This window comes from Muscardinus avellanarius (genome assembly GCF_963383645.1).
Source record: "Muscardinus avellanarius genome assembly, chromosome: 3".
Lineage (NCBI taxonomy): Eukaryota > Metazoa > Chordata > Mammalia > Rodentia > Gliridae > Muscardinus > Muscardinus avellanarius.
The window spans coordinates 161,817,497-161,826,650 of record NC_137788.1 but is presented as its reverse complement, the minus strand read 5'-3'; the positions used below and the strand labels follow the sequence as shown (position 1 = coordinate 161,826,650).

At 43.9% G+C, this 9,154-nt stretch overlaps 1 pseudogene across 1 annotated transcript; it reads left to right on the top strand.

The window, feature by feature from the left end:
• The first annotated feature begins 1,258 nt into the window (after nucleotides 1–1,258).
• On the top strand, nucleotides 1,259–8,647 carry LOC308260416 (ubiquitin-conjugating enzyme E2 W-like; annotated as a pseudogene). The gene is made up of 4 exons: nucleotides 1,259–1,674; nucleotides 5,304–5,442; nucleotides 6,785–6,914; nucleotides 8,548–8,647. The product of its transcript is annotated as a ubiquitin-conjugating enzyme E2 W-like (transcript).
• The last annotated feature ends 507 nt before the right edge of the window (nucleotides 8,648–9,154 follow it).

Sequence of the window (9,154 nt, the reverse complement as noted above, 5' to 3'; positions counted from 1 at the left end):
TGTGAGTGTGTCAGGGGTGTCGTCCTCCTCAGTGAGGAAAGCCTTCCTGCCAGTTGCATGGTCACGTGCTTGGGACGAAGCTGTTCTCAAGGATGTTAGAACGAAGCCTTTCATTAACTGTTTTCCCCAAAGCCCACGACTTACTGTTTACTGGTATGTACTGCGCATGTTAGTGGGATTCATTCGGTGTGCGGTCTCCATACACACCCACGCCTCCTCTGTCCACGCCCACGCCCCTCCCCATTCCCAGTAATCACTACTCTACTTTCAGGCTGACTCTCAGCCTCCATATTGTGAGAGCGCTCGGTACAGCTGTCCTCTTCTGGGGAGGTGATAAGGAGATGGCGTCAGCGTATCCGGGATGCCCGCGCACCTGCTCACTGCTTCCCTGCTCATAGTCGCCAAGCTACGGAACCTGCCTGTGTGCCCATCGGATGGATGCAGAAAGAAAACGTCTCGCACACGAGGGGGTGTTGTCCATCCGTAAAGAAGAGCGAAGTTCTGTCCTGTGCAGCAAAGCCAATGGAACTGGAGGGTGTTGTGTTAGTGAAATAACCAGACACGACTTCTCTTGCTGTCACTCGTGTGGAAGCTGTAAGGAGAGTCAGCCTGAAAGGGCTTCATTTTTAGAGGAAACTTTAAGGAGTTTGATCTAAAAGTATTTGCTCTTTGGGAATAACGAGGTTCCTTAAGGGAGATATTTGAATGTTGGATGTATAAATAAGAAATTTGTGGAAAAGTTGGGGCATGATCCTCAAAAGTGTAAATAGCTGATTTTTTTGTTGTTGTTTTGGTACTGGGGATTGGACCCACGGGCATTCTGCCTCTAAGGCATACCCCCAGCCCATTTACTTTTTATTTTTTACTTTATTATTATTATTATTAGTAGTAGTAGTAGTATGCAGTACTGGGGGTAGAATCCAGGGGCATTTGACCTCCGAACTACACCTCCTGCCCAATTTTTCATTCTTTATTTTGAAACAGCATCTCACTGAGTTGTGGAGAGTTCACTAAGGAGCTGAGGCTGTCTGCAAACCGCAATCCTCCTGTCTCCGCCTTCTGAATGCTGGGATTACCTGTGTACGCCTCCACACCTGGCTTCCATTTACTTTTTGTTTGAAGCAGAATCTCGCTAAGTTGTTGATGCTGGACTCGAACCCACAATCCTCTCCTCTGCTTCCCAATCTCTGGGATGATAGGTGTGTGCCACCATGCCTGGTTTGATTTTTTTTTTTAAATCAGAAATAACTTGTAGATCATGGCATCAATGCAGAAAGGACTCCAGAAAGAGCTGTTGGCCTTGCAAAGTGCCCCACCTCCTGGGATGACTCTAAGTGAAGTGTGCTCAAAATGCAGGTGCACAGTGGACTGTAGACGTGGAAGGTGCACCAGGCACTTTGTATGAAGGAGAGAGATTTCAGCTTCTAAGTTTAGTAGTTGATACCCTTTTGACTCTCCCCAGGTCATGTTTACTGGCGAAAATAGCCCTGTTGATCCTCCTGTTGATAGCAATGGTCATATCTGTTATGCGTTCTAACGGAAGACTGGTCCCCAGCGCTTTCAGTCCAGTCCATTTGTCTTAACATGCTTCCCAGCTGCAGAGAAAAGAGACGGCCACCAGATAATTCTTTTTATGCACAGATATGTAACAAGAAGCCAAAGAAAACAAAATGGGTATCAAACAATGATACCTGCTGATGCCACCCACTGTTATCCTCCTCCTAGCAGAAGATAGTCCTAAGGAAAAGAGCACTTTGAGAGTTCTGTCTGTGAACCCTCACCTTTGACTGGAAGTGACCTATGGGCAACAAAGACGACGTCCTTTACTGCATTCTTACGCATGTGCATGCTGGGCGCGTGTCATTCCATGCGATTGACATGCTTTTATTAGTCATGCAGTATTAATGCAGGTGTCAGGAAATGTCAAAGATAATTTCATTTTTTATTTTTTCAAGCTTTTAGAAGAGTTCCAGGTCCTCCTGTATTGTGCGTAACAGTGACTTCCTCGGTGGTTTGGGGACATCTGTTGCCAGCAATGGATGTGGTAACAGGAAACGTTTTTATGAACTCCTGCCATTCAATGATTAATGCATGATAGGGCCTTTCGGGCGAACGTATCCGTTATAACGGGTTTATAAACACAGTGAGGGGTTCAACGTGAATTTGAAAGTCACCTCAACTGTTTATATTTGGGTTCTATACACTGTGATCCTGCAGTTAGCAGCATGAATTAGCATGCATCTTTAAAGAACTATAATGAAATATTATTGCATATTTATTTAATTGTCTACATCTGCTGTCAAATTGTTTGGACATGGAAGGTTTTCGAGTAGCATTGGCAGAGAGGTACAATATGTTATCCCTATGGTGAAAATAAATTCATTTGTTGTGTATAGTTCATCAACTTCTGAAGAAACGTATGAATAATAGAGGGTATGAACGGTTTAGTCAAGGCTTTATTTTGGAAGTAAGAAAAATGTCAGTGATTGAATTGCTGTAGTCCTTTATTTGGATATGTTATTTGTACATTAAAGATTTTTCCTAAGTAGAAAAAAATGTAACTTGTAAAGTTGCTAGAACACCTCATCAGGTCCCTGGGGAATGTGTAAAGAAACTAGAAACTCACCGCCAAAATACCTGTGAGTTTTATTTTGGTTTTGGTTTTGGGTGGCTTTTTTTTGGGGGGGGGCACTGGGGATTGAACTCTGGAGCATTCTACCTCTAAGCTAACACCCCCAGCCCTATTTATAGTCTTTATTTTGAAACGGTTTCACTAAGTTGTGGAGGGCCTCGCTAAGTAGCTGAGGCTGGCAGCAATCCTCCTCCTTTCTCAGCCTCCCAGGTACGAGGGTTACAAGTGTGCACCATCATGCCTGGCTTTGTGGAGTGAGTTTTAAAGAAACGAAACATCACAGAGAATGAGCTTACAGGCATATCAGAGTTTTGGTCAGACTCCAAATATTACAGGAACAAATAGGCGAATGACAAAAACGTGCTGAGTAGAGGCATAGGCAGCATCGTGGGCGGGAGAGTGGCTAATTCAGGTGCACTAAGTAAGCGAGTGGGTGTATAGACACCCAGCTTGTTGTTATGAAAGAGAGACATAACATTCAGCAATACTTGTCTTTTAAAAGTTAAAAGCGAGCTGGGCACAGAGGCTCACACCTGTAATCCCAGTACCTGGGAGGCTGAGACAGGAGCATCACAGCTTTGCAGCTAGCCTCAGCAATTTAGTGAATCATCAGAAACCTAGAAAGACTATGCCTCAAAATAAAATAGGGCTGAGCAGGCCGTGGTGGTGCATGCTTGTAATGCCAGCATTTGGGAGGCTGAGACAGGAGGATTGCTCAGGTTCCAAGCCAGCCTCAGCTACTTAATGAGGCCCTTTGCAACTCAGTGAGACCCTGTTTCAAAATAAAGAATAAAAAGTAGGGCTGGAGGTGTCGCTCGGAGATAAAATGCTCCTGGGTTCCATCCCCAGTATCACAGTAAATAAATAAATAAATAAATAAATAAATAAATAAATAAATAAGGCTGGAGGTGTTTCTCAAAGGTAGAATGCCCCTGGGTTCCATCCCCAGTACTACCAAAGGGGGGGGGGAGAAAAAAGCTAAAGGCAAAGATTATAGCATTTTCTGATGTGGTCCAGTGTATGCAGAGGTAACATTTAAGACCACTGTAACCTGGAGGAGACATTAAAAGGGACTTAAATGATAGTCAAATATCCACGTTCCATTTGCAATGGCAAATGTCAATACTAGTAAATTTAACATGTCTTGTGTCTATTGCAGTTCCTAGAATAACCACTAGAAAAGAAGTGTACAAAGAGCATTCAAGAGCATAGATAAATTTAAATGTTATGCTGAAGAGTCCAACTCACCTGCTTGAAGACAGGGAAGTGAGACAGGAAAAAAAAAAAAAAAGCAAAATGGCAGACCTACATCCGGACACATCAATAATTACATTCAGGTAAGCCTTGGGTAGTGGGATCACAGTGCCTGTGTTCCCAGTTCTTGGGAGGCTGAGATAGGAGGATCACAGGTTTAAGGCTAGCCCCAGCAACTTAGCAAGACCCGGTTTCAAAATTTAAAAAATTAGGGGCTGGATGTATAGCTCAGTTCAAATGCCGCTTGGAGCCGGGCATGGTGGTGCACGCTTGAAATCCCAGCATTTGAGAGGCTGAGACAGGAGGATCACAGCTCAGGGACAGCCTCAGCTACTTAGTGAGGCAATTTGCAACTCAGTGAGACCCTGTTTCAAAATGAAGAATAAAAAATAGAGCTGAGGCTGTAGCCCAGAGGTAGAATGCCCCTGGGTTCCATCCCCAGTACCGGAAAAAAAAAAAAAAAAACCCATTGATTCCAAATGCCTCTCAGTTCATAATGCCCCTTGGTTCAATCCCCAGTGCCAAAATATAATAATAGTCATTATTACATTCAAGTAAGGGGTCTAAGCACAAAAGACAGATGGGGAGAATGGATACACTTAGGACCCAATCAAATGCTATCTTCAAGAAACTTGCTTAATGGTGCCAATGGGTTATCAGTAAAACGGAAATCACAATAGATCCCATGCCAACATATCCAAAGAAAGCTGGAGTGGCTCTATTATAATCAGACTAAGTAGATTTCAGAGTAAGAGAAAAATTCCTGGGACAAATATGTACAGTATATATATAATGACAAAAGGATCCAGTCAGCAGAAGACAACAGGAATTATGTGTACCAAACAACACAGCCGCTGTACAGAAACAAGAATGGAGAACTGCAAGACAAACCCACGGGTACAGTTGGTGACATCACTCCTCTCTAGTGGTGGACAAAACCACTAAACAGAGTCAGCGTCTCTGAAGAAGAGCTGAACGCTACCATCAGCTGATACAGACCTGGCTTTCTTTGGGGGCATGTAAAGGGCATTTAGCAAAATGAACATGTGTAGAGTCAAAAGCACACATATAAAATAAGTGAAGCCAGAGGATTTATTCTCTGATCGTAACTCAACCAAAGTAGAAATCAACAGCAAATAATAGGGCAATCTCCAAACACTTGTGATTTACCAAAGAGGAAGTCTCGGAATAAAAAAAAAATGTGTCGCGCTGATTGAAAGATGGAAGTACAATATAATCATTTTATATAATCTAACAGCTTTAAAATTTAATTCATATATTGACAAATTCTGCTCTCCTAAAAGAATGGAGTTTGTTAGCAATCTATACAAAATAGTATATGTATTAGATGGTGTTAGCCTCCGCGAATCCGCGAGTCATCTACCTCCCATCCCCTGTAGAATTGTGGCTTTGTTAGGTACCCATCCTTATCACCTGCCATGCGGGTAAAGCCACTTGTGCCAACACGGCCTTCAGGTCATGGAATCCATACCTGGACCAAGAACACGAAGCAAACTTTACCAGAAGCTTCCGGAAGTATTCTTTCCTGCTCCTAGGTGAGAGCTGTGAGAAGTGTCGTCCATCAGAGGTGAACAAGGAAACTTGTGGTTGCTACTAGCAACCATCTGATAACCATAAAAAAAACCTTTTAGGATAATAATGATTACAGTTGGCAGGAGAGAGAAAGAAAGATAGTAACATAAAAATATATTTATTATTGAATAATGAGTTGATTTTATGTTTTGTGGGATTTCCAAATTAGAAAGGAAACTAGTTTTGCTAATAGCATTTCTAAAAAATAAAATAATAATTAACTGGTACATTTACATGGTTTTTAAAAGCTTGATTTGAATTACTTAAACATTAAAAGCAAAACAAGAAAAACATTTCACTTTTAATTAGTGCCTTTGCCATATCTGGAACACCTCATTATTGTATTTTTTTGAAAATTCCATTTTTTTCAGTCTGGTCATATTTTTTTAATTGTTTATAGCTTTCTCCAAAATTACAAATTATATGTTAGAAGTCATTGACAAAGCTAATTGACTTCTCTGTGGACCATATGCTTTTTTTATGAACTTTATTTTCTAGAGAAGTTTTAGGTTTATAGTAAAATCGAGCAAAACCAGTTTCCATTCACTCGCACCCTACCGAGGCGTCGCAGCTTCCCCACTGTAACACCCCACGTAAGCCTGGCACGTTCACTGCAAGCAGAGAGCCACCCTGATACATAGCCCACCTTAGGCTTCGCATCCTGTGGGCTTGAACAAAGGCTTATTGCATAGTGCCTGCCTAAAGACACCATAGTGTCCCTAAGCCCTGTCTACTCACCTCTCCCTGCACCCTGCCAACCGCTGATCTTTGTACTCTCCAAATTTTGTCTTTTGCAGAATGTCATAAGGTTGAGATCGTACAGTGTGTAGCCTTCCCGATTATCTTCTTTCACTTAGCTAAAAGAGATTTCCGTCTATTTTTTCCTGCCTTGATAACGCACCTCTTTTTAGGGCTGGATAGTCCATTGTCTGGATGTATTGCAGTTTACCCATTTACTTACTGAAGGCCATTGTGGTGAGCCCAAATTTGGGTAATTATGAATAAAGCTAATAAGCTTTTTTTTTTTTTTTTTTTTTTTGCTGGGCTTCCTGATAGGCAAGTACCCTACCACTAAGCCAATCCCCCAGCCCCAAAGTGCTGAGCTTTTTGTATGGATATGTTTTTTCAGTTCATCTGGGTCAGTATCAAGACAGATGACCCAGGATGGCTGGATCACATGGCGAGAGTATGTTCAGTTTAGAAACTTTCAAGTCGTTCCAGCGTGACTCTACCATTTTGCTTCCCACCAGCAGCGGGCGTGCGTTCCTGTGGCTCCACGCCTTGACTGGCCCTTGATGTCGTCAGAGCCTGGCGCTGTCGGAGTGGCAGCCCTTCTAATGGTCATCTGCCGGCACGTCACTGTGGAATTTGCCTTTCGCGATGGCGTACAATGTGGCACGCTTTTTACAGGCTTCCTCGCCATTGGTTTTTCTTGGTGAGCTCTCTATTCAGATCCTTTGCCTGCTTTTAAGTCAGGTTGTTTGTTTTCTTGTTGTTGAAGTTTAAATGTTCTCTGTACCTTTCTAGTAACAGGCTTTCGTGAGCTGTGTCTTTGCAAATGTTTCTCTCAGCCTGTGCTTATCTTCCCATTTCCTCTCACAGAGCAGAAGTCCTAACATTCTCAAACTTCAGCTCAGCACCCGTTCCTTCTGCTTGCCCCGTCTTGGATCATGCCTTTGGTGTTAGAGCCAAGAGTCCTCACCATGGTTGCGCATGGAAATGATCCAGGTAATGACCATTCTACACTTTCTTTTGTTTGGTGGTCCTGGGGATTGAACTCAGGAGCATTCTATCTCTGAGCCATCCCCCCAGCCCTACTTTATCATCATCATCATCACCATTGGGTTTTGAAACAGGGCCTCACTAAGTTGCTGAGGGAGACCGGGAACCTGCGGTCCTATCTCAGCCTCCCCAATCCTGGCATTCCAGGTGCTCCCTCCCCATGCTGCCTCCTGCTACTCTTTGCTTCTGTTTGTTCATCTCTTTTAGACCCCACAGCACTAACCTTTAGATCATGATCTTTTAGAGATTTTAAAGACTTAAAAGATCCAGTGACTATCAGATCACCAGCACTGTCTTTTATTTTAATTTACCAAACATAATGTTCTGCAGGTCATCCATGCTGTCAGAAACGATAGAACGTCCTTCTTTGAAAAAGCCAAATAGTACCTACTGTGTAAATGGAGCACGTTTTCTTATTTCCACTCACGTGTGGATGGACACAACCCCGATTCCTGATCGCGTCTATCGTAAGTGCTGTGGCATTGACTACGGCAGTACAGGCGTCTCTTTGACAGAGACTACTTCCTGGAACAGATGCTCAGGATGGTGTTGCTAGACCATGAGGCTGTTCCACTGTTTCGTTTTTTAGGAACCTCCATACTGTTTTCCAACATGGCTGTACTAATTTCCATTCCCACCACAAGTGTACAAGAATTCCCTTTCCTTCACATCTTTACCAAGCGACCTTTGGTCCTCTTGATAACAGCTACTTTAGCACAAGGGGGTGATATCCCGTGGTTTTGATTTCCATTCACCCTATGCTTAGCAATTGGCCATTTTTTAATATACCGGTTGGCCATTTGCATGTCTTCTGTTTCAAATGTCGATTCAGCTTGGGAAGCTTCTATTGATGTCTCTCCAGCCTCTGTATCCCCACCTATGTAGCGGATCCCATCTCGTCCTGAAGATAAGTTTCCTGTAGGCACAGTCTCTAGTCCCCTGACTGGTGCTAAACATTCCTGTGTGTTACTGGGGATTGAACTCAGGGGCATTCTACCTCCAAGATATGCTCCTAGCCTCCTTTTTTGAAACAGGGTCTCCCTAAGTTGCCGAGGGTCTCGCTAAGTTGCCGAGGGTCTCCCTAAGTTGCTGAAGCTGACCTCAAACCTGCAGTCCTCCTGTCTCAGCCTCCCAAGTACCGGGGTGTGATGGCCAAGTCTACAAAGTCTCCTTTGATTACCCAGTGACTCGCTGGACTCTGGCGCAGGCAGTGAGATGCTACTTCTGAGGTGAGGGTGTAAGCTCGGTTTCCATCTCGTGGTCCTCACTCTGTTCTCGTGCCCTAGCAGCCCCCGTGCTGTGAACTGCCGCATGGAGAGGTCCCTGGGCAAGGCCCGAGGACCACCGCCCCACAGCCAGGAGCTCAGGCCTCCCATCCTTGCCTGAGAGGACCTGAATCCTGCTGACAACACTGGGAGCACACTGAAAAGCAGACCTCCCCGCTGAGCACAGTGGTGGACACCTGGAATCCCAGGACTTGGGAGGCTGAGACAGGAGGATTTCAGGTTCAAGGCCAGCCTTGGCAACTTAGTAAGGCTAGTTTAAAATTTTTTTTTTAAATTAACAAAAAGGGCTGGGTGTCTGTTTCAGAGGTAGAATACCCCTGGATTCAATCCCCTGTACCAGAAAAATCAAGAAGAGAAAGAGGGAGGAGGAGAAGGAAGAGGAGGCTGAGGGGGAGCTCCCTTAGTCAAACCTCCAGATGAGGTTGTGGCTCCAGCTGGCACCTCAACCATAAACCTAGTGGCCACATTCAGATTTGTAAGCCACAGAAACTGTGACCTCTTGGGGTGGTTTGATTCCAGTTTTTCTATTTGTGATGGTACATTATCATTATACACAGTGATGAGAATGTGGGATTTGTTGGCACATGCACTGACATAGTTTGGTCAG